Raw genomic sequence first — 26089 nt, 5'->3', positions numbered from 1 at the left:
AGTGGTCAGTGGGCTGGAGGAGCTTAGGGATCTTCTCCGCAATGTCTCAGATACGGGCTCCAGGGAAGCAGCAGACTTCCCAGACTTAGGGGGTCAGGGTGGCAGATTGCCCCGTCATTCCCTTCAGGATGGAGTCTCCCACGACCAACACTGCATTTTGTCTTGGGGAAAGTGGGGGCAGTAGCTACAGTACAGCCTGTGTTGCCCGCGGGAGCTGGAAACTTAGCAGGATCTGCTGGGGCTGCAAGAGGTTCATACCTGTTGCAAAACTCCAGTGGTGGGGGGACCCTGGTGCAGCAGGCCTTGGGGCCCTTGACCACCTTGGTCCATCCCCTTGGCTGGACAAAATAAGAGGTCCCTGAGTCCTCCCTTGTCCTGGAGGGAGACCGTGGTCTACCCTCTATCTCCTGGGGGAGAAGGTCCTGGCAGTAGGAGTCAATCTCCTGCTCGCAGTCCCTGATGGTACGCAGTCTCTGGACTGTGGCCTGGAGCTCCTCCAGCTGGCACACTAGAGACCCCAAAAGGGAGCAGACCTCACAAGGGGAGGTGGCCATGCTCCCAGACCCCAGAGCCTGAAAAAGAGAGGCAGCCCCCACAGCCGAGAGCCAGAGGCTCCGTCTGCGTGGAGCCTGAAACCAGGGGCTCTGTCTGGGTAGAGGCCTCTGAGAAGCCAGAGTTGGGGCCGCAGACCCCAAGAGGGCCCTCGGGTTGCGGTGTGTGCCCATCTGCAGCATGCCACTGGTAGGCTGGCTGTGGCTGGGACTGCCTTCCTTAGGGCGCACGGGCAGGGCCTCGAGGCCTCCTGCGCAAACTCCGCACTAACTCCGGCAATCAAGCATGCCTTTTTGTGCAGCCTGTTCGCAAGGCTCCGGTCATGTGGCTCCCTGGGGGGCTGGGCGAAGAAGGGGCTGGGGCAGGGTGAGACCCTCCTCGGCCTGCTCATCTGCCTCCACCTGCTGCCTGGGGTTAACCCCCTCCCACCACAGGCCCCGCTTACCTCCGGCTGTGCTGGGGGTTGGCGGGGTGCTCTGCGGCTGCTGGGGGTCACTGGGGGGTTTCAGGGGAGTGGGGGCACAGTGGGCTTTCACCCGCATGTCTCTCGTCACTTTTGGAGCCTGTCTGTTTTTTTTTTTGCTTTGGTGTTCCCTTTTAAACTGCGCGCATGCACAGTGGGCCCGCTGTTGGGGTTATGCTGTTCCTGGGCTAAGGGGGACCCTGCCCAGGATTTAGGGGACCCTGCCCCAGCAGAGAGGGACTGCTAAGTACCCTCTCCCCTTCACTACACTTTCCCTGGGGGGCTGGGCTAAGTAGGGGCTGGGGCGGGGCGAGACCCTCCTCAGCCCACTCAGCTGCCTCCTCCCACTACCTGGGGTTAACCCCCTTCCACCACAGGCCCCACTTACCTCCGGCTGTGCTGGGGGTCAGCGGGGTGCTCTGCTGCTGCTGGGGGGTCACTGGGGGGCTTTGGGAGAGCACGTCTCTTGCCGCTCCTGGAGCCTGTCTCTGGTTACTCAGAGAGATTGGAGGGTTTTAAGACCCAGCTAGACAAAGCGTTGGCTGGGATGATCTACTTGGGGATGGTCCTATTTTGAGCAGGGGGTTGAACTAGATGACTTCCCAAGGTCCCTTCCAACCCTAATTTTCTATAATTCTATGATATCTCAGGTCCTGGATTCATGAATGAATGTACAGTAGAACTCAGATTTAACATACCATCCCCAGGCCAGAAAAAGCACATTATACCTAAGGTACATTAAAGCAAGACTAATATTAAGATGCTGCCTCAGGGCCTGGAGTGGGGATAGAGGCAGGAGGGGGACAAAAGCTGGGCTCAGGGATCAAGCACTGTTACAGATTCCTGAGGTCTGTACTGCCAATATTGTGGACTCCCAGGAGCTTGGCCTAGTCTAAACTGTTAGGAGTATGGCCAGGGACATTTATATCTGTAGGATATGTGGAAGGCACCAGCTTCTGTATGTATAGCAAATCCACTATAGTGCTTCAGCAGGGTGGCAGGGAACAGTGGCTAGCAGCTTCTCCGCACAGGTCTGCTGTTACCTGCCACCCTGCTTCCCTCTCCTGGGGCCTCCGGAGCCTGGTGGGCACAACCTGGTGTGGCAGGCAGCAGCGGAGCCGCGCAGGGATCTCCTCACCACTGTTTGCCCCCCGCTCCCGACCCCACCCCAGTGACGCGCTTCCTACATGCAGGGCTGCAGTGAGGTCAGCGGCATGGGGGCCGTGCCCCTCAAAGCACTGGAGGTGCATCACCAGGGCAGAGGTGGGGAGTGGTGGCAAGGAGATCCCCATGCAGCCCCACTGTCCCCAGCCATGCCAGGTCACGTCCTCCAGGCTCCAGAGGCCAGAGGACATGATCTGGTGTGGCTGAGGACAGTGGGCAGTGAAGCAAGGTGAGAGCCCACAGCCTGCGCCTGCCCTGAGTACAGCTCTGGGGGGTGCAGGTCCCCCCTGCCCCCCAGGAGTGTGTGTGGCAGCAGGGAGCCGGCTCTCCCTCTCCCCCAGACAACCCACCCACAGCCCAGTCTTTCTCCCTACTGGGGACCTGCAGCCATGCATTATGGGCCTGGGCCCCATGCCCCACCCAGCTGGGCAGCATCCTCAGCCTCAGCCCTGCCCAGCTCCCTCTCTCCCCACATACCTGCTGGAGCTGCTCTGCAGGCTGCCTGGGGCCAGATGCATGCCCATGCACATGGCACCCCCTGTCTCTCTGCCTTCCTCCTGCTCCGCCACAGCTACCTGCAGGCTGGAACTCTGCCAGCCTGCAGGGAATTCCAAAATGGAAAAATCCACAGGCTTCTCTTATAAAATGAGAAATCCACGTTTGCTTCTGGTAAAAGGTAAAATCCGTGGTTTACTCCATTTTTCCATGGGAAACAGAAAACCTGGATCCCTGCTAATAAAATATGTATGTATTCCTAAGCAACAGCAGTCTGGCAGCGTTGTCATTCTTTAATTGATGCTGAAGCCTGATTTTAAAACCTACCTCACCTTAACTTTACCAAAATGACCCTGATCGCCCACCAGATTACCATGCCTGGACAGAATTTGCTGAGAAGTTAGGGACACAGAAGAGGAGCTTCTCTACTTCTCTCTCCCTGGTCCCTTCCTATAAGGGAAGGAGGATCCAGGGAACTACAGGCCAGCCAGCCTCACATCAGTCCCTGGAAAAATCATGGAGCAGGTCCTCAAAGAATCTACTTCTAAGCATGTGGATGAGAAGAGTGTGATTAAGAACAGTTGGCATGGATTCACCAAGGGCAAGTCATGCCTGAGCAACCTGATTGCCTTCTATGATGAGATGACTGGCTCTGTGGATGTGAGGAAAGCAGTGGACAAGATATATCTTAACTTTAGCAAGGTTTTTGATACCATCTCCTACACAATTCTTGCAAGCAAGCTAAGGAGGTATGGGTTGGATGAATGGACTGTAAGGTGGATAGAAAGCTGGCTGGATTGTCAGGCTCAATGGGTAATAATCAGTGCCTTAATGTCTAGTTCAGTGTTTCTCAACCCATGGGCCAGGGCCCAAAAGTGGGTCACAAGACTATATAAAAGGGTCGCAAACAAACTTAAAAAATGTATCAATAAACTTTAAAAATGGATTCTCCATCAAAGGAGAAAATTGTGGGAAACCGTGGCTTTTCCCTTGCAGACTGTCAGAGTTCCAGTGTGCAAGGGGGCTGCCTGGGGGCCCTCCACGTTCCACACACCCCTCTCTGTCCCACACACCCACCCCCTGCCCCACACACTGGGGGCAGCAGGTCGGGAATATGGGGCACTGGGTCAGGACTGGCCAACTTTGTTTACAAATGGGTCCAGGTACAAAAAAGATTGAGAATCACTGGTCTAGTTGGCAGCCAGTGAAGATATTCTGCTCTGTTCTGCAGTGGTCAGGCCACCTCTGGAGCACTGTGTTTAGTTTTGGGACCCCCCCACTACAGAAAGGATGTGGACAAGTTGGAGTCCAGCGCAGGGCAATGAAAATAGTTCAGGGGCTGAGACACATGACTTATGAGGAGAAGCTAAGGGAACTGGGTTTATTTAGTCTGCAGAAGAGATGACTGAGATGGGATTTGATAGCAGCCTTTAACTACCTGAAGGGTGGGTCCAAAGAGGATGGAGCTAGATGGTACTGAGCGGTGACAGATGACAACAAGGAGCAATGGGCTCAAGTTGCAGCAACAGAGGTTTAGATTGGATATTAGGAAAAACTTTCTCACTATGAGGGTGGTGAAGCACTGAAATGGGTTACCTAGAGAGATGGTGGAATCTCCATCCTTGGAGGTTTTTAAGACCCAGCTTGACAAAGCTTGGGATGATCTAGTTGGGGCTGGTCCTGCTTTGAGCAAGGGGTTAGACTAGATGACCTCCCGAGGTACCTTCCAACCCAAATTTTCCATGATTCTATGATTTTCTTTGGCTCCTAATTTCAGACCATCAGATACTTGTTTAGTTGGCCTTGAGCAGAGAGCTTCTTGTGGATGTATTTTTGGGGTGTTCCCTCAATTACACTCTACAACAATACAGGGAGCTGGATGTATTCATATACAGACTAACACCTGCAAGCTCCAGAGTTTGTCTGAACAGTGGCTGACCTGCTCCAGGGAAGTTGGGGTTATGGTGGGAAAGGACGCAAATCCTGTACAATAAACAGCCCAGCAGATTGAACCATCTGACCTCTGAGGGTAGAATGGGGCAGGAAAACCCCATTGTGGAAAGCAAAGATGTCTGGAGCCAAACTTTACCTGGTTTTTTTTCCCCAGCTGAGCTCTCCAACCTCTTTCATGTTCTTCCGTCTTGTGAGTCCTGTGGAGAATTTCAGATTTTGTGCCAGGAAAAAAAAATGGACTGAGTGATGTCAAAGACCTGCTGGAGCTGGAGCCAGAAGGTGAGCAGCAGTGGTGACAAGGGAGGTGGTGGGTAAGAGGCTGTGGGAGGTGGCAGGCAAAGGGGGAAGAGGCAGCAGGGGGGTGGGAGTGGCTGTGGCTTTAACTCCAACCCTCGATTGGGGCCAGAGTCATAGTTGCAGCAGTCACCTGTCCCCCATCCACCTTGTACTCAAATCCAATGTGAGGGACTTTTTTCCCTGCATGTTAAATGGGTGGGGAGGGGCTCATCTTGAATTCATGTAAATGCAGTAGGAATCCATGATGTCAAAAACATTCTGACTCATTGTGGTCTTTCGGAGTTCTTTGCAGCAGAAAGACTGCTCAATTATTTTGCTGTGGTCAAAAAACAAGGGAAAGCTAAGAGCTGGCATTTTCTGATTTGAGCCTGATGAGGGGTGCCTTTAGTCTAAAAAGGTTGAGAAGGACTGATCTATATCATGTATGGAAATCCCAAAGAACAGCCTCTCTTTCACTTAGTTTAGGAATTATTCACAAAAGCATTTTATCTTATCACTGTGGGAATGGCTACATGCATCAGTGTCCTGCTGTGTAGAAATACCTCTGCTAGCTTAAAATTAGCTCAAGTGATATGCCATGGTAATACAGCTCTGCTATCACTAGAACCCTATCTAGCTCATGCTGATTCTATTATCTAACAATCCATGATCTATCTGTGATGTTAGAAAGGGGTCAGTCAGCTTATTATTGCTCTTACACAAAGTCTTCCAGCATGTGGAGATCTCAAAAGCTCCAACTTGCTTTTTTCCAAAACTTTCTTGTATGTGTCTGACTTTTCTGTAGGTATTTCTTTCCTGTGAAATATTCCCTCAGCAAAGAAAAGGATGATGTGTTAAAACATGGAGAGCTATTTGTAAGAAATAAACAGTGAACATGTGACAAGCCTTCGTCTTGCCCATTTCTCCTCCCCTAAAGAAGATTTCCCGTTCCCAAAACTCGCCTGATCAGCTGCATAGATCAAGAGAAAGAGTTCCTATTCCTAGGGCTACAAGGAAAGACATTTCTCATTGGCACACAAAAATCAAATAATTGAAAATGCCATCTATAAAAGTAGCATGGGCTACTTTTAATTTGACCTTATTCTGTTTATGCTTTATAATACAATCTTTAATAACAGAGTTACTTATTTTTTCCTCAGAACTTCTGCTTCATTAAATGCATGAAACTGAATCACAAATAGACACAATTAAGAATCCACAGGTAACTTGGAATCAACCATTTTCTAACTGTAGAGTGCTTGAATTTACACCTAGGTTTTAACATGGAGGGGGTTTTGTATGCAATATATTTTACATATATCAGATGATTTTATTATAATTCTTTGTCTTCCTATATAAACATATACATTTTATGTTGCAGACCTTTACAACTGTGCATATAATTTCTAGGGAGACTACAACATTGTAAAACAATATTATTAGATTATTTAATTTCCCAAATCTTTGTCCAGAATGTACAAAGCTTTACATCAGCAGGAGAAAAAGAAGCATGCAAAGAGCCATTTCTGAATGATTCATCATATCTTTTTGCTAGGACAAGGATGCCAGCACTATATTTCAGCACACTGTTTACATTATTTGTCTCCTGATATTTTGCAGTGCTTCTACACAAAAAATATTCCAAATAGTGATTCTCAATAGTTCTACTGGTCAATACGAATAGAACACTTGGTGACGTAGCTACAGTTTTGCTGTAATTCCAAAAGGTGATAGTTCTTATTATTGTCCAGTTTTGAAAACTATGCATCTCCATTCAGATGTATGATTATGCTGCCCAGAGATGGCCTTCTCCAGCATTTCCATTTAATTATGCATTTTAGTGCAGACTTGTCCAACATACGGCCCGCGGGCCACCATGTGGCCCGCCAAGCCGTTTTCTGTGGCCTGCGGTGCTGTGATGGGAAATGAAGGTAAACACAGTTTACTTTTGTTCCCACCCCTTGTCCCTCCCCCAGCCCTTTAGCAGCTTCCTAATGGCTGCTGAAGGGCTGGGGAAGGGACAAGGTTCCCACACGCACCGCGTCAGCTTGACGTTGCCGACGTGGTGCATGTGGGAAGAGGAGTAGCCATGTGCCTCTTGGGACAGGATGAGCCCAGCCGGAGCAGCAGGGGCTCAGCTGCACTTTCCCCCTACCTGCACCGGTCAGTCCCGAGCGGCACACGACTCCACTGCTGCTTCTGGATGATGCCGACCCGGGTGGGTCTGTCCCATCTGGAGCAGCATGCAGCTGAAGCCAGATTCCCACGTGCTGCTGGGAATGGGAGGAGCCCGGCCAGGTCAGCACTGGCCAGCAGAAGTGGCGGTGGAGCCATGCGCCGCTCGGGACTCACTGGCATAGGCAGGGGCAAAATGCAGTTCAGCCCCTGCTGCTCCGGCTGGGCTTGTCCTGTCCCGAGCGGCACATGGCTCCGCTGCTGCTTCTGCTGACCAGTGCAGACCCGGCTGGGCTCCTTCTGTCCCCAGTAGCTCGTGTGAAGCCGGCTTCAGCTGCGTGCTGCTCGAGATGGGATGGACCCAGCTGGGTCAGCACCGACCAGGAAAAGTGGCACGCAGCTGAAGCCAGCTTCTCACGTGCTGCTGGGGATGGGAGGAGCCCAGCCAGGTCTGCACTGGCCAGCAGGTTGGTATAATGTGACCAGCCTATGGCTGGGGAGGGGTCAGGCTCCCTAGATCTGAGACCTGATGTACGCTATGGCACAGAGACTCACTCTGGAACAACGTGCTAATAAACTTGTGTCTATACCTGCCAGGAACCCAAGTAGCAGGTGGTTGATACCTGGTAAGCTCATGTGAGTAAAGACTGCTTATTGCTTTCTGTCTGGCCTTAAAATGTTTTTATCCTACTAAAATATGCCATACTTTCTGAGAGTCGTTGCCTCTGTATGAGAAAGCAGAATCATAGCCACTGAACTGAATTCATGCCCCTTGGGAATAATCACAATTCAGCAAAATGGGCGGGAAGGAAAAGCCGGAGTTCTAAGTGTGCACCCGGAAAGAGGCCACGAAAGAGTTAGAAGCACAACCTTAGAACCAGGACAGCCATCCGGTGACGGCAGTCCAGGAGGCATGATGGGAATCCTCTACTCTCATGAGATTTAGGAAAACAAGAGCACATGAGAACAACATGTAGGCAGAGACAGTGTAGGGCCTTGGAGTCATGTTAATAAGTGAGGACAACTGTGTTTCCACTCTGGTCAGTGACGAATTGTGGATACATCTTCACTAGCTTCAAGCCACTCAAACCTGCTGCCAAAAAATAAGCCCTTCCTGCCCACTTACACTTTACCTGCTCTGAACTGGAAATGAGCCAGTGAGGGCCCTTCTAGGGTGGTCCAAAGACAGTAGAAGCAGATCACACACAGAGAGTGAGAGATGTTCCCAGAATGTCCTCACTACCACATTTCTTCTGAAAAGCAGGAATGTCCTGAGGTTCATTTAATGTTTGTAAAATGCTTGGAGAGCCCCACATAGATGCACTGCATAGAAATGCAAAATAAATTTTGACTTATTTGGTTGGCACCTTGGGCTGAGATTTTCAAAGCTGAGTCAAAAGGCCAACTTCCATTAAAATGAATGGGATTTAGAGGGCTCCAAATCTTTTATGACAACTTTGTAACATGCCTATCTATCCCTTTTTGCAAATCTCAGCCATAGTTTGGAAGCTCAGCCAAAGAACATAAGAGCATAAAAAGTGCCATGCTTGGTCAGCCCAATGGTCCATCTAGCTTAGTATCCTTTCCCGAACAGTGGCAGAGGTGGGTGCTGTAGAGGGAGAGTTTTGAACTGGTTAGACCCATTTCATTATCACTTCCTGCAACTTCATTGGTGTCAAATGTCACGTGATACCGCTTCCTGTGAGGTCTTTGAATGTAGCTCGCCGGCCCACTGGGTGATAAAAAGTTCATGATCCAGCCCCACATTCAAAAAGGTTGGACACATCTGGTTTAGTGAATAGCTACACATGTACTTAATGGTATTATCTTTGTCTTGCACTGTGTGGTTTACTACAAGTAAAGATATCTATAACAGCATTTCCCAACCTCTTGGCTCCAGCAGCACACTTACTGGGCCTCTCCCATCCTGCAGCACACCAGCCAAATGAGGAGGAGCGGGGGAGGGGGGGCTGAGCAGCTGGCGCGGATTGGGATGAGGATTGCCCGGCTGAACACAGATGCAAATCACTGGCTGGAGCCATACCCCCCATCTGTCGGTATGTTCACGGTGGCAGCACGCAGGGGACATGGCTCCAAGAAGCAGGGGGCGTGGCTCCAGTCCAAAATTCCACAGCACACCTGGAAATGCCTCACGGCACACCAGTGTGCCACAGCACACTGGTTGGGAAATGCTGATCTATAGGGAAATTCTTTATTACTGTCTCAAAGTATTTTTCCTCAGTTGTTTTTCTGACATGAAAGAAAATGCTTAGATGTTCTTTATTTACAGATGTTATGGTCTCAACTCATTGTAAATGAACCTGAAAATATATTTGTTTACAAGCCTAAAAATACCTAAGAATACCACATTGTCTTTTGCCAGCACAGGATGAACCTTATTTTTCATTATTGTCAGATTTTTTTGGCCAGTAGTTGTTACTGCATCACTTTGTATTTAATGAGCCCAAGAAGAGTGGCTTCCCTTTTTCATACATTAAAGTCTTTCTCTTTGTTGGCACTAGTTTAATCTTGTTCAGGAACAGAGGTGTTGTACTTTTTCATATTATCTTACTGCACCCATCTGGCCTCATGGAGGCGCTGTCTTGCCACTCTGGAGCATGCACCGGGTGCCAGCTGCAGGGTGTGTTCCAGCAGCCTTGGCGCTGGGTCCCGTTCACCCTAAAGGAAGCTCCACTACTCATCTGCCACGACTTGATCTTTTCCTTTAGTGCTAGGGTTCCTTCTCACAGCTCCTCGCGGGTCAGGCACTGCCCTTAATTTTCTCCCTTATACCCTGGCCATGCGCTAACCCTCAGGATGACCTGGCATTGGATTGTAAACTCGCTCTTCAGCTGTTTCCGTCTGCCTCTTCCCCTTGCTCATCACCTGGCCTCTTCCCATGCAAGACACCCCCCGGGATATTGGACCAGCCCTAGTCGAAGTGCCGGGTCTTCCTTCCCTACACTGCTGCCTGTTGTGCTGCTTAGACTCCTCCTGGCCTGAAGAAGCTGCCCTTGACCCCTCTTTCTGCTCTGGGGCTCTGCAAAACTTAAAACAATTTGAGAGAGAGAAAAGAAAAGGAACAGTTGGGGTGTGGGGTCTTCATAGATTTCATAGACATTAGGGCTGGAAGGGACCTCGGAAGATCATCGATTCCAGCCCCCCGCCCAAAGGGCAGGAAGTCAGCTGGGGTCACAGTATCCCAGCAAGATAAGCATCCAGTTTGCTCTTGAAGGTGTTCAATGTAGGTGCTTGAACCACCTCCGGTGGCAGGCTGTTCCAGACCTTGGGGGCTCGGACAGTCAAGAAATTCTTCCTTATGTCCAGCCTGAAACGGTCTTGTAGTAGTTTATGACCATTCGACCTAGTCGTCATCCCTTGGGGCGCTCTGGTGAACAAACGTTCTCCCAGTTTCTGGTGGTCACCCCTGATAAACTTATAGGTGGCCATCAGATCACCCCTGAGCCTGCGCTTTTCCAGGCTAAAGAGCCCCAGGGCTCTCAGCCTGTCATCGTAGGGTCTGCTTCCCTGACCTCTGATCATGCGCGTGGCTCTTCTCTGGACTCTCTCAAGCTTCTCCACATCCTTTTTGAATTGTGGAGCCCAAAACTGGACGCAGTACTCCAGTTGCAGCCTCACTAAGGCTGAGTACAAGGGGAGAATGACGTCCCGGGATTTGCTTGAGAAGCATCTATGGATGCAAGCCAGCGTTTTGGTCGCTTTACTAGCCACAGCATCGCACTGCAGGCTCATGTTCATCTTGTGGTCAATGATGACCCCCAAGTCTCTTTCTTACATAGTGCTAGCCAACATAGCACTGCCGAGCCTATAAGGATGCTGCAGGTTTTTCTTCCCAAGGTGGAGAACCTTTCATTTATCGGTGTTGAACACCATCAGATTCTCGTCCGCCCACTTGCTGAGCCTGTCCAGGTCAGCCTGGAACCCCCCACCTGTCTTCTGGTGTGGATGCTTTGCCCCAAAGTTTGGTGTCATTGGTGAACTTGGCCAGTCCGCTTCTGACTCCAGTGTCCACATCATTAATGAAGATGTTGAACAGTATGGGTCCAAGGACAGAGCCTTGGGGGACCCCACTGGTCACAGGACACCACGATGAGTGACTTCCATCAATTACTACCCTCTGGGTCCGACCACGGAGCCAATTTTCCAGCCAGTGGATCGTGGAGGACCCAAGGCAACAATTGGCCAGTTTCTCCAAGAGGCGATCGTGGGAAACCAGATCGAAGGATTTTTTGAAGTCAAGATATATGACATCAATCTCTTCTCCCTTGTCCAGGTGATAGGTCACCTGGTCATAGAAGGAAATGAGATTGGTCAAGCAAGATCTACCCGCAACAAACCCGTGCTGGCTATCCCTTAAGATGTTGGCGTCGTCCAGTCCATTAAGGATGGCCTCCTTAATAAACTTTTCTAAGATCTTCCCCCGGATAGAAGTCAGGCTAATGGGCCTATAGTTAGCCGGATCCACTTTCCTCCCTTTCTTGAAGATAGGCACCACATTGGCCTTCTTCCAGTCTTCGGGCACTGCACCAGAGCGCCAAGAGTTTTCAAAGATCTGTGCTAGAGGCTGGGCTATGATGCTCGCCAGCTCCTTGAGTACCCTGGGGTGAAGATTGTCAGGGCCGGCTGACTTGAAGGTATCCAGCTTCTCAAGATGTTCCTTCATGAAGTCAGCATCAATGGAGGGCAGGGGATCGCCCTCACCCGGACATCCCTGTCCCATAGCGGGCATGGGCGTCCCATGGGACTGATGAAAGACCGACACAAAGTACCTATTTAATAGGTTGGCTTCTTCCTGGGTGTCAGTTGTCAGTTGCCCCATCTGGTTCAGCAGGGGTCCAACGTTGCCCCTGCTTTTCCTCCGGCTCCCCACATATCTGAAAAAGGACTTTTTATTGTCCTTGATGCTCAAAGCTAGCTGGAGTTCAGTTGCAGCCTTGACTTTCCTGGTCTGCTCCCTACAGGACCGGACCAGTGCAGAATAATCCTCCTTGCAGGTGACTCCCATCCTCCATCCTTTGTAGGCCTTTCTTTTTAGCCTCAGGAGGTCTGCTAGGTCCCTGGAGAGCCAGGGGGGCTGCTGTGCCCTCTTGCTGCCTCTCCTCCGAGATGGAATAGACTTAGTTTGTGCATTGAGGATCGCTCCCTTGAGGAGCAAACACTCTTCTTGAACTCCCCTCTCCCCATGGTCAATGGTCCCTTAGGGCCTCACTGACAAGCCTCCTGAGCTTGTCAAAGTCGGCTTTCCTGAAGTCAAGGACTTCCATGTTGCTGACTGACTTGCCAGCTTTTCAGCAGATGGTGAAGGTGATCAGCTCGTGGTCGCTGTCACCCAGCTTCCCATCGATCACTAGGTCGCCGACTAGGTCATCCCCAGTAGCCAGTACCAGGTCGAGCAGCGCTTTGCCTGTCGTTGGCCCATAGACTTCTTGAGTCAGGTAGAGGTCATCCACGCATGAGAGGAAGCTTTGCGACCACTCAGATTTTGCTGAGCAATCCTCCCACAAGATGTCCGGGTAATTGAAGTCACCCATGACAACCATGGTCCTGGAGCATGCCGCCTCAGCCAGTTCCCGGGCAAACTCCTGGTCAAGCTCAGGACTTTGGATGGGAGGTCTGTAGTAGACTCCCACCATTGTGTCCCCTGTGCCGTGTTCCCCACGGATTTTAACCCAGAGGGTCTCCAGCCGTCCACCCTGGTCGCCAATATCGGCTTGCAGGGACGTGTAGCTTTTCTTAACATAGAGAGCTACACCCCCGCCCCTTTTATCTACACGATCCCTCCTGTACAGGGTATAGCCATCTGTACCCGTGGTCCAGTCATGGGTGGAGTCCCACCAGGTTTCCGTTATCCCTATGACATCGTAATTATTTGCATTGAGCAGGAGGATGAGTTCCTCCTGCTTATTCCCCAAGCTCCTGGCATTTGTGTACAGGCAGGCAAGTGCCCCCTGGGGGGCTCCTTCCTTGCCCACAGATTTTACCAGGGCTGGGGCAGGGGTGGGCTCCCTTAAGTGCCTTGAACTGCTGGCTTTGCAAGGATTGCTCAGCGGGCCAGCAGTGGCGGTAGTCCCCCCGCCCCCCAGCGGGCTTAGTTTAAAGCCCGGTGGAGCAGGTCAGCGCGTCTGGCTGAGAAGAGCCTCCTCCCTAGGGGAGAGAGGTGGAGGCCATCTCTTCCCAGCAGCTCACTGCCTCTCTCACCAAAGAGCGGGCTGTGGTCATGAAAGCCAAAGCCTTCCCGACGACACCAGAGCCGCAGTCTTTGGTTGACCACATGGATCCTCCTCTCCCTCCTCGGCCCATAGCCTGAGACTGGGAGGATCGACGAGAACACCACCTGTACCCCCAGACCCTTTAGCCCCGCTCCCAAATCCCTGTAGCACCTCATGACCCGGCTGGGAGCACTCCGAGCCGTGTCATTGGTGCCCACATGAATAACGAGCATGGGATAGTGGTCTGTGGGTTTGAGGAGCTCAGAGATCCTCTCCACAATGTTCCGGATGCCGGCCCCCGGGAAGCAGCAGACTTCCCGGGCTAAGGGGTCGAGGCGGCAGATTGCCCCCTCAGTCCCCCTCAGGAGGGAGTCTCCCACTACAAACACCTTACGTTTTGTCTTGGGGAGAGCAGGGGCGGGAGCTGCAGTTGGGCCCATGTTGCCTGCTGGAGCCGGCAACTCAGCAGGCTCTGCTGGAGCGGCAAGAGGTGCGTACCTGTTGCTCAGCTCCGGTGGGGCAGGGGCCTTGGTGCGGCAGGCCTTAGGGCCCTTGACCACCGTGGTCCATGCCCCTGGCTGGACAGAGCGGGAAGTCTCAGAGTCCTCCTTTGGCCTGGAGGGAGACTGTGGTCTACCCTCCGCCTCCCGGGGGAGAAGGGCCTGGCAGTAGGAGTCTATCTCCTGCTCGCAGTCCCTGATGGCACGCAGTCTCTGGACTGTGGCCTGGAGCTCCTCCAGCTGGCGCGCCAGAGACCCCAAAAGGGAGCAGACCCCACCCTCACTCACAGGTCTGGCATCTGTGGCTCCCAAAGTCCCTCGACACCGTCCTCCTTGCCCAGCTGCTCTGCTGGGCTAGTGTGCTGCCTCCTTCAGTGGATCTGGGACTCCTCCATCAGGTCCCTCCTTGACTCCTTCCTGGGCTGCCGACATGACATGGCCTGTGTGCAGCCCAGGGAGCAGCCTCTGCTCCTGGTCCCGGTGGTGCTGCCCCTTCCATTTTCCTACCGCCAGCTTTTAAATCAGCCGGGTGGTGATTTTTGCTGACATCATCAGCCAGCGCCGTTCCCAGCTGGCAATAAAAGCGGCTGATGAATCGCGCAGGCAGTTCATCTCGGCGCTGCTCATCCAGCTCCGTTTTTCCTAAAAAATGTATGTATGCCTGCCTTTAGGGCTTTTCTCTTTCTTTTCTAGATGGGTTGGCCCTGCCTTGGATCCTGCCACAGGACAGTGTTCCAGGGCCTCTGCTTGTCTTTCCCTGAGACACAACACTCCCCTTAAGATGCGTTGTGGCGTTTCGAGTCTTGGGCCTGGACTCCTACCTTGTATCCATCACTGCTTCGTTGTCTGGTTTACTGTATCTGGTGTTCTGTCTTTGGTCTCGCACCTAAATAAGAAATCCCCCATGGTGTTATTTTTCCCTGGGTGATGTATTATTTGCAATTTGAAAGGCTGCAGGGCCAGGGCCCACCTGGTTATTCAGGCCTTATTAGTTTTGGCCCTGCTTAACCATTGGAGGGGTGCATGATCTGTTATAAGCCTGAATTCCCTCCCCATCAGATAGTAGCGGAAATGCTCCATGGCCCACTGGATCGCTAAACATTCCTGCTCTATTGTAGCATACTGTGTCTCTGCAGGGAGCAGCTTAGGACTCGCGTACGCCACGGGTCTTTCAGTTCCAGTGTCTTCTTGGGTCAGGACAGCCCTTAAGGATGTCTCTGATGTATCCATAGTAGTATATAGGCTCACCGCCCTTCAATGCAAATGTGACAGGTTGGCGGGACCAGAAGTACCGCCCCTTAGCCCTGCCCCCTTTAAACGGTGCATGACATCACTAGCCCCACCCCTGACCTCAGACACATTGTGCGTGACGTCGCCAGCCCCACCCCCTAACTCCAGTCACGTGGTGTGTGACATCACCAACCCTGCCCCCTCCCCAGTCACATGGTGCATGGCATCAGCAACTCCACCTGCACCCCCCGTCATGTGGTGTGTGACATCAGCAACTCCGACCCCACCCCCCCAGTCACATGGGGTGTGACACCACCACCACATGGTCCATGACATCAGAAGGACAGCCCACGCAGACCCCCAAAGCCCACCCCCTCATGCTGCAAGACCCACCCTAGACCACGTGGTACAGTTATGACCTATCAGGTCCCAAACTGCTCTTGCCCCTCCAGAGTGACCCTTGAGTTTGTCTGAGATTGTGCTAAGACAAGCAGAGGCAGACATGGAGGAGATTCAGGAGTGTGAGATGGGTGCCAAGTTTACCAAAACAAGACCAGAGACCGTGACAGAACTCGAGCAGTCCATATCAGAGCCGCCTGTGGAGAGCATGGACAACTCTGTCCCAAGGGACTCTACTGAGGTAACTAATTTAGATGATTTTTGTGGGAGTGATTTTCTTGTAAAAAAGTAATGTTGTTGCAAATGTGATTGTCCAGAGCAGTGGTGTTCAACATACCTGATCCTGTGGGCCAGATGAGTAGTGTGGAGCCAGTCCACAGGCCAAATTCTGCATGTGGGGTCAGCACGCAGGGTTGGTCTATGGGTGTTGTCCCACGTGCCAGATCCTGCTGCAACCCAAACCAGCACAATCTGGCATATGGGGCTGTGCCATCCAGTTCACAGGGCTTTCCATGGATCTGGAAATTTTGCAGCAGGTGAGCGATGGCAGGGTTAATTGCCATGTCTCTGGGATTCACGCTTCCCTGCTGCCAAATTTCTGAACCTGTGGCTCTGCAGACTGGATCACTGGTAGGTTGAGCAACCCTGGGCCAGGGAATATGTGACCAGCAGGATATTTTGGTAATATTTTTTATTGGACAAATGTATAGTTGAGAGAGATGTTAGGCAAGAATTTTAGCACAAAATGCCATCAGGTGCAATTCAAAGTCCTGACTGAAGACAGCAATGTCATCTATGTAAGCCATGGCAAACTGCTCACATTCTTGTAACAGGTTATTAATCAGTCTTTGAAAAGATGCAGGAGAGTTGCACATACCAAAAGGTAAAACTGTAAACTCATACAGTCCCACAAGTGTAGTAAAGGCAGACTTTGCTATGGTGTCCAGATCCAGTGCCATTTGCCAGAATCCTTTGGACAGATTGAGAGTAGAGATGATCTTGGCTGGGCCCGGGCGATCAAGCAAAGAGTCTGTCCTAGGTATAGGATAAGCATCAAGGGTGGTAATAGCATTCAGCTGCCTATAGTCCACACAGAACTGGATGGTCACATCCTGCTTCCGGACGAGTACCACCGGGCTGGCCCAGGGACTCATTGAAGGATGGATTACCTCTAACTCTCTTATCTCTGTGAGCTCCTGCTTTATTTCTAGCATCACCTTCGCATTAACTGCGTGTGGTCTGGATTGGATAGGGCGATGGCTGCCCGTGTCCTTAGAGTGTTTGTTTTACCTGGTTTGTTGGAGAACACTGTCTCAAAGTCCTTGAGTGCTGCGAGTAGCTTGTCCTTGTCCTGGGAGGGCAGATGATCTGGCAGGTGGAGCTCCTCTATTCCTGCCTCTCTATCCCAGTCACCATAGATGACTGGCTACTCTGGGTCCTCAGGTGCTCCTTCGGCTGAGGAAATCCAAAATATCACATCACCTCTATTAAAGTATGGTTTAAGCATGTTTATGTGCACAATTTTAGGCTTTTTATCTGACTCGCTCCTGACCACTACATAAGTCACATCATCCAGCCTGTCCAGGATGACATGAGGACTTTCCCAAGCTTCTTGCAGCTTGTCTGTTTTTAGTGCCAGGAAAACCATGACCTTATCACCTTGTTCAAAGGTACATAAGTGTCCTTTACATCATACCAGACACTTTGCTTCTCCTGGGAGTCTCATGCTGTCTTCATCATGTCAGTTAGCTTCTGATGAAAGCTGAGCACGTACTCTACCACAGAGGTCTTAGTGGAAGTGATTTTGCCTTCCCACTCTTTTCTCACCAAATTGAGAGGACCCCCTAACTTGCCTTCTGAACATCGACTTGAACGGCAAGAACCCAGTGGACTCCTGGGGTATCTCCCGGTAGACAAAGCACAAATGCGGAAGTTTCTCATCCCAGTCATTGGGGTTAGAGTCCACATAGGCCTTTAGTATACCTTTCAAGGTCCCACTGAACCTTTCTATGAGCCCGTTTCTCTGAGGGTGGTAGACTGTGGTCTTGAGGTGTTTCACCCCACAGCACTCCCACAGGCACCTCATCACCTCAGCCAGGAAGTCCCCACCCCTGTCTGTCAGGATCTCAGAGAGGAAGCCCAGCTGAAAGAAGATCTTGGTCAGGGCTTCAGCAACTACAGTGCCTTGGTGGAGGTCAAGGCAATTGCCTCTGGGTACTGAGTTGCAAAATCCACTAGAGTCAGGATGTATTTCTTCCCTCTATGAGCCTTATGCCTCAGAGGGCCCTCAATGTCTATACCCACTCTTTGGAAGGGTTGATCAATGATAGGGAGGGACTGTAGGGGAGCCTTTCTCTTGTCCCCACTTTTGCCCGTCCGCTGGCATGTCTCACAAGATCTGCAGTAGTCCGTCACATCCTAGGCAATCCTAGGCCAATAAAAGTTCACATCCGTTCCCTGCCCATGTGACCAGCACAAGGTAAATCATGAGCCATGGAAAGCAACTGTTGTCTAAACTTAAGAGGTACTACGAGCTGGCGACGGGGCTCCCAGGTCTCAGCCTGGTTCTTCGGTATCCACAACCGATAGAGGAGTCCCTTATTCCAGACCACCTGTTCCCTGTTATTTCAGGTGAACTCTGTCTCCTGAGCCATCTGCTGGAGTTCCTCCAAGCTGGGGTCCTCTAGAAACTCCTGCTTGAACTCCTCTTGCCTGGCTAAGCAATCAGGAATGAGTTCTGGTGCTCCTGTTAGGAGTTCACCTTCACCCTCAGGAATGTCCTTTATATTTTTTTTCTTTTAAACGGAGGGGGAGGGGGCGCAGATTGAGGCCCCTGTGGTGAGGGAGGGAGTGGGGCTGGGCCAGGTGCTGCACAGCTGGAGCAGGGCATGGGACAGTCACATGCAGGGGGGTGGGGGGGATGGCTCCCGCCGCTACGTGCACCCCCAGGAGGGCATGTGGTCTTGTTCTCCTGGATATACGCGCACATGAATGACCCATGGCCCCAGCGGCTGTGGAGGCATGTCAGCAGCGGGAGCTGGGTGGCAGCAGCAGCAGCAGCAGGAGCCCGACAGCAGTCAGCGGGGGAGCTCCCGCAGACACCGCTGGTGCTGGTGGCGGCAGAGGGCTGGACAGGGTGGCGAGTGCTGACCCTTGGTTGGCGACTACCTGCAGCTGCTGCCACCAATGGCGGCAGTGCCTTTTTATAGGGGGTGCACTGCCACGCTCAGGGGATGCATATGCACCCCTGTGCACCCCCTATGCATCACCCCTGTGTGCGCAGGGCAGGGCGGGCTGTGGCTGCAGGTTGAGGCTGGGGCAGCAGTGGGCTCTTCCTGGCAGGGGCTGGGCCAGGCTGCACTTGGGGCAGGCAGAGGTGGCACTAGGGGAGGGGTGGGAAGGCTATGGCAAATTCTGAAGTGGCTACAGCTCCCCCTGTAGCCCTGCTCCCATAGGCCCCTGTGGTGAGGGAAGGAGTGGGGCTGGGGCAGGCACTGCACAGCGGGGTGAAGCGTGGGATGGAGCTGCAAGCAGCTTGTCCAGGCAGTGCAGGGTGGGGTGGGGGGCGTGGCTCAGGCCACTGCATTCATCCCAGGAGGGCATGGGGGGGTCATACTCCCGGATCTGCATGTGGGGCAGGTTGGGGCTGGGCAGCACCAGGCTCCTGCCAGTGGGGGGGCTGGGCTGTTCTCGGGGCGGGTGGTGGCAGCACTGGGAGTGGGGCTGCAGCCACTCCAGAATTCACCATAGCCACCCACATCCCCCTCCTAGCATTGCCTCTGCCCACCCTGAGTGCAGCCCAGCCCAACCCCTTGTGGGAAGAGCCTGGTACCGCCCCAGTCCCAGCCCACCCTGCCCCATGTGCAGATCCACAGGCACAAGCCCCTCATGCCCTCCTGGGGGTGCATGTAGTGGCGGAAGCTGCCCCCCACCCACCGCGTGCAGCTCAGTCCCACACCTGCCCCAGCTGGGTAGCCCCTGCCTCAGCCCCAGCTCCAACCCCAGTCCCTCCCCCACCGCTGGAGCCTTAATCTGCACACCCCCCCACGCCCCTTCCTCCACAACAGGTGACAATCTGGCTTGACAAACACCTGGCTGGGGTCGCCTGACCTTGGTCCTCTTTCCTGCCAGGAGCACGGGGGTCAGACACAATGATCCATTGGGTCCGTTCTGACTCTATAATCTATGAATCTATGAAACAGATTTAGCAGCTGGACCTGGCTGCTCTCCACATGGTCAGACTGCACTCCTGGCTGCCCACATGCTGCGCTGTGGCTGCATGCATGCACGTGGTATTTATCAGCCACATCTGTTCTGCATACCCCCTACAACCCTTTTAAGTACCCCTAGGGCTATGCGTACCCCCCCAGTTGGCAACCACTGATGTAAGGAATTACTGACCAAGTAAAGAGCAGCTGAGATATATAACTGGAAGGCAGGCAGGAAGGAAGATTTATTAGAGACCTGTGTAACTTGCTGTGCCTGTTCTGAGTTCCCCGCTTAGGCTTTTCCTGCCACCTAGAGCTAACAGCGGTCCTGTGAGCTGACAGTTTGCCCCGAGCACCAGTTATCTAGACCACCAATGCTTCTCATCTGCCACATCTTTGTTGGAATTTTAATCTTGAAGATTATTGTTACTCCCTGCTCAGTGGTGTTGTGCTAGGGTGACTTGTTAGCACAAGGATATTGGGGCTCCGCCTCCCCTACACCTCACCTAATGCCAACCCATTGTTACTCTGGTGTTGCACGGACGCAGTATTGTTATCAGTCATTGTTCTCATCTTGACTTGTAGGTCCGCCTCTGTCCTCTCTGCCCTCTCCACAGCTGGACTTCCAGGTCTCTTCCTCAGATAAGTATACTGATTCCTCCGAGTCAGTTTGTGGGATCAGCTCCTTACTGGGAGGCTGCCACTAGCTATCTTTCTGGTGATCTCCGCTCCCACTGCAGCCTTCCTTCAATTGCCAGGGACCTCTGTCCAGTCCCCCTGTTGGCTTGCAGCGTGGGGCTTTTATCTCTGCCCTGCTGCACCTGCTGGCAAATCGGTGCTGGCACATACTTACAAAGTGCATCCACGCCTGCACTGGGTTTTTTTCTTTGCCCCGTCTCCAGGCTCCTGTTGCCTGCGGCATGGGATGCTGCAGCATTGCTGGTCAGTTTCGCGGTGCAGCGGACCTGCTGCCACTGCCATGCTCGGGGTTCTTGACAGGCTGGGTTGCTACCAACAGGGTATGCAGTGTGGCAGTTTCACCCCTGCTGCCCCATTCCCACAGCTGTGTGTGTTGTGGGGTTGCTGGTGGTGCTCGCGGTGTGGTGATCCTGGCACTGCCATGCTCCCACAACTCGGCGTGCTGTGATGCCACTGGTGAGCTCTTTGGCATGGGGATTTTGCCGTTGCTGCTGGGTCCTTGTGGCTCAGCGGTTCCCTTGCCCCTGCCCCACCTGTTATTAACTGTAGAAGGGAACTCAGCAACTCATCTAGTCCAACCTCCCTGCAGGATCATCCATATTCAAACCATCCTGTAGAAGTGTTTGTCTAATATATTCATAAAACTATAAAAAAGATCATGAAAGCTCTTATGTGTGTTTCTTTTTATGGCATAATGAAATATTGTTTGAGAATGAAGCATTTTTAAGAATGTGTGGGGTGTTTTTTAGATGAACCAGGACAAGGAAGCCATGCATGTGGAAATCCAGCACATCAGAGCAGACTTGATTGATCAAGTTTGCTGGAGCATGGAAATTGACACATTCTGGCAGCCTTCCACGTCACATATATCAGCATCCCCATGCATCCCTGCACTAAAAAATGGTCGCAGAACACTTTGAAATAAACACATTTGATGATTGTGGAAAAAACTTATCTCTGCCAGATGAGGAGCAGAGCACGGCGAAAGTGAAACCACAGCAGGCGGAGCCGCCATGGGAAAAAGAAAAGAAAAAAAAAACGGCTGAGCCAGAAGGAGCCGGGACTGGCTCCCCTGTTGGTGGGGGCACACTTTATGGTGGCGTGCCAGGACCGATTGGTCAGCCAGGCCCCTGGAGCTGGGATAAAAGACCCGGCAGAAGACCAGCGGGGTGGACTGGAAGTGAGGTCTTCAACCGGCCCAGAGAGGCCAGAGCAAGAACCTAGTCCCAGTGAGGGGACCTAGTGGTTGCCCCAGGAAGGGGTTTCTGTGAGAGGTCTGGGCCAGAGAGAGCCTGAGGATTTACCCATAGAGTCTCTGTGGACAACAGATGAGCACAGCATGGACTGGAGTCTGGCAGGACCAAGTAGGACAAGAAGCCATACATGACTGACCGACGGCAAGTACCAAGCCTGAAGACAGGGCGACACACCGGGAGGCAGAATGGCAACAAATCAGGGTGACACATAGACGAGGAAAAGGGGGCAGTAGGGAGCACTCAGGTTAAAACACCATCCTGATCCTATGGCCATAAATTCAGAGAGCCGGAGCACCAAAGCATACAGTATGCCAACTCCAACAATACAAGTGACGACATCTTTGGTTGATGTTAGGCGGGGTGTAGGGGAGGCAGAGCCTCAAACAGGAAGAACAGCTGGGACGACCAAAGGGAGGCACCAGGAAGGATGGGACTGAACATCTTCCTCCCAGTTAAAATTATTTTTCATCAAAGACATGGCAGGCGAGACCCGCTGGGGGACTGACCGAAAGTCAGCCTATTAACAGAACTGTTTCTTCCTAAAAGCCATGGCGAGGTCAGAGAGGAACCCCCATACTTGATGCCCAGGTGAAAGGCACGGGAGATTACAATAAGCTTTAATTCAAAGTGCCCCGCCACCATTTTTTCAGCACAGGGACATGTGGGGATGCGGGCACTTTTAATTTGCGTGGCTTGCTATTAAAGCACCCAGTGCCGCATCCCAGAACATGTGTAAAAATGCCCTTTACTCTGTGCTGTGTATGGAAAGTGTTTTAAATGCTATCTAAATGCTATTAGTGCAATAGGTTATGCCATGAATTGCCTGCACCTCACAGAGAAACATTTAGCTCAGGGTATAGCAATTTTAAACACAGTTCATATTGCTGAAGACCCTACATGGTTTGATCACTGAAGAATATAAGCCTCTGATACCCTATATGGAATGTTTAATTGGGACTAGAGATTATAAAACCCTGCTTAAGAGAAGGCTTTAGCAAAAACAGTTATAAAATGTATTTTTATGGATGTTACCTTTACTTTTTTTGGGGGGGGGGGGGTGAATTAGCCCTGTGAGTGTGTTGTAAAAATAAAACCAACAAGACTTAGCAGTTACTAGAAATTATAAAAGCCCTTCTTAGGGGAAGGAGGTGCTAGCAATAAAAAGCTGTAAATATTATACATATTTGATGGGAATAAAGACTGTTTTAAAATGCATTCTCACTGGCATCATGCACTTGCTTCAGTTTCTTGGGGAGGGGGAGGGAGCATGTTGTAAAAATAAAATCAGTTTATGTAACTAGAAGCAGGCATGGATTAGCTATGTAACTGTTTTAAAGATAAAGCTAGCTTATGTAGCTAGAGGGTCTTAACTTTCATTTTTATTAAAATAATTTTTAATGGTAACTGTTTTAAAACAGAGCTTGATATATGCATATTTGGAGATACAAGGTTTAACTTTATGGAAATATTTTTAATGGTAACTTTGTTTTAAAACAGTTTGGTATATATTATTTTTACTTTATATGTGTATACACAATAGTTTACTTAGTATATTATTTTATTTTTATTACAGAGGGTTTAGCTGGTATGAAAACTACATGCAATTTTACCACAGTAAGGTAAAAAATTATTTAAAAAACAGAGGCGTTATTTGTGTCTGTGTTAATATAAGTACATTAAGTTATAATACCGCCTGTAACTGGGTTTTTTCAAACAGAACTCCTTATAAAATAGAAAAACAGAACAAAGGTATAGCTTTGTGTCTTTATTCAGTACTGAAAGACACATTTTCTGAAATAAGCTTTTGAATCTTTCTGCGTGTGCTTCTTGGAGACGGAGGTTTTGGGTTGGAGCTGAATTAGTTCTATAAGTGTAGAGATTATCTATAAACATTAAAACCCCAGCGAAAAGCCACCTAGTCCACATACACAGCCTGTTCACAGGCCTACAGAATGCTTTCATGGGCTTCCTGACCAGGTTCAAGAATCTCAGGCTGTCTTTGGGCTAGGGGGCTGCTCTATTTAATCTCCCCCTCCTCCTCAGAACTATCACTACACCTTCTTTGCAGGCATCTGACAAATCTTGGTGGTAAAGCAAGGAGAAAGGGGTCTTACCAGCATGGTGTAAGAATCCATATCTGCTTCTGTCTGCCTAGCGCAGTCTCAGAAAAACACACAGTCTGCTTTGGAAAACAGAGTGGGGTCTTGAAGCCTAGCCCCCACCCTTCTCTTTCTAATTGGATTCAGTGCCATTCTTCGGCAGGTCTGAGGCCTCTGAAACCTCCCACTGATTGGTCAAGGGTGGCGGGATGGGTTGTTAGAGGGGTTACAAGCCCCTGCTACCTGATAGGTCATGTAGTTTAGGGTGGGCTATGTAGGATGAGTGGCGGGTTTTTTGGCCGAATAGGAGGCCCTTTTGATGTCACAGTCCCTGTGATGGGTGGTGTCAGACACAATGTGGTGGGGGCCTAGGGTTGCCTACTCTGACTGGAGCTGTTCCAGTTTTTTTTTCCCCAACATGATGTAACATCATTAATATGGGTGCATCAATAGAGATTTTTTGGACTGATACCAATAGCCAATTTTTAACAAGCCATATCGGCCAATACCAATCCGATTGGAGATATGCAGACAGGCAGCTTGGAGAGCAGCATCTGGTTGGTAAGTCTGTAGTGGGGGAAGGGGCAAAGGGGGAGGGAAGGGGCATGGGAGGGCAGATCAAGGTCTGGTGAGGGAGGAGTGGGGCTGGGGCAGGGGCAGGCACTGAAGAGCCAAGGCGGAGCATGTGACAGAGCCGTGAGCAGCTCATTCAGGGGGTGTGTGGGGGGAGGCAGCTCCCACTGCTACGTGCACCCCAGGATGGCATGGAGGGCATGTACCCCTGGAGCTGCACAATGCAAGGACAGGCTGCCACTGCAGGCTTAGGCAGGAGTGGTACCAAGCTCTTCCTGGTGGGGGGCTGGGCCAGGCTGTGCTCAGGGTGGGTGGCAGTGGCGCTGAGAGTGGGGCTACGGTGGGGGGCTGCAGCCACCCCAAAATTTGCTGTTGCCCCCCTCACTGAGTGTAGCCCTGGCCCAACGCCCCCCACTGGGAAGAGCCCAGCACCACCCCTGACCCCATCCTACAGCAGCAGCCTGCCTTCACCCCACGTGCAGATCTGGGGGCACACCCCCCAATGCCCTTCTGGAGTGAGTATAGCGGCGGAAGCCACCACCCCCTTCCCGCGGCCCCCGAATGAGCCGCTCATGGCTCCATTCTGCACCACACCCCAGCTGTGCAGCACCTGCCCCTCCCTCAGCCCCAGTCCTACTCCCTCCCTCACCAATGGGGGACTCGATCTGCCCCCGCCACACACCCCTTCCCTCAAAACAGACTTACCAGTCAGACCCGGCTGCTCTCCATGCTGCTGGGCTGTGCTCCTTGCCACCTCTGTGCTGCACTGTGGCTGTGCACATGCATAGGGCATTTATCAGCGACATTATCAGCCACATCAGCCAAAAAAAAGCCAATTGCTGATACTGTCAATTTTCCTTATATTGGTGTCAATCCAATATGGATCCATGTATCGGTGCACCTCTAGTCATTAATTATACTGCTTAACCTGTTTTCATAGATTCGTAGTTTGTTAGGGGCGGAAAGGGACCTCAGAAGATTATCGGGTCCAGCTCTCTGCACCAGGCAGGAAAGACAGCTAGGGTCAGGTGATCCCAGCAAGGTGACTGTCCAGCCTCCTCTGGAGATTTCCAGGGTAGACAACTGCACCACCTCTGAAGGGAGTTTATTCCACAGTCTTGACATTCTAACTGTGAAGACATTTTTCCTAATGTTGAGCCTGAAACAGTCTTCCACAAGTTTGTGGCCATTACTCCTGGTTTTCCCCAAGGGTGGCCTGGTGAACAGTTGTTCACCGAGCCCTTGATGTACTTCCCAGATGTAGCAGTAAGCTGCTACCAAGTCCTCTCTCATCCTTCTCTTTTTCAGCCTGAAGAGTCCCAGGTTCCTCAGCCTTTCCTCATATGGCTTGTTGTGCAAGTCTCTAATCATACGGGTGGCCCTTCTCTGGACTCTCAAGTTTTACTACATCCTTGTTAAAGCACAGTGCCCAGAACTAGACATGGTACTCCAGCTGCAGTCTCACCAATACTGAGTAGAGCAGAAGAATCACTTCCTTGGTTTTGCTGGAGATGCATTGATTGATGCATGCCAGACTATTATCTGCCCTGCTGGCAACAGCGTCACACTGCCTGCTCATATTCATACTGTGGTCTGGTATTACCCCCAGGTCCCTTTTGTTCATGGTGGTAGTCAGTTTGGTGCCACCAAGCTTGTAGGTGTGCAAGAGACTGTTCATCCTCAGGTGGACCACTTTCTCAATGTTGAACTTCCTCTGGTTCTGATCCACCCAACTTGCCAGCCTATTTAAATCCACCTGTACCTGTAGCCTATCTTCAATCATGACCACTGACCAGGCTTCCCCATAACTTGGTGTC

General features: G+C 51.4%; 1 long non-coding RNA gene across 1 annotated transcript; it reads left to right on the top strand.

Annotated features, from left to right (window-relative positions):
* The first annotated feature begins 1082 nt into the window (after positions 1 to 1082).
* Positions 1083 to 22815, top strand: LOC132244690 (uncharacterized). Its single transcript, XR_009456427.1, has 5 exons — positions 1083 to 3423; positions 4782 to 4906; positions 5709 to 6125; positions 14502 to 15678; positions 20231 to 22815. It is a non-coding gene; the product is annotated as an uncharacterized LOC132244690 (long non-coding RNA).
* The last annotated feature ends 3274 nt before the right edge of the window (positions 22816 to 26089 follow it).

Source organism: Alligator mississippiensis, chromosome 13 (genome assembly GCF_030867095.1).
Source record: "Alligator mississippiensis isolate rAllMis1 chromosome 13, rAllMis1, whole genome shotgun sequence".
Classification (NCBI taxonomy): domain Eukaryota; kingdom Metazoa; phylum Chordata; order Crocodylia; family Alligatoridae; genus Alligator; species Alligator mississippiensis.
This window is presented reverse-complemented; position numbering and strand designations above follow the sequence as displayed.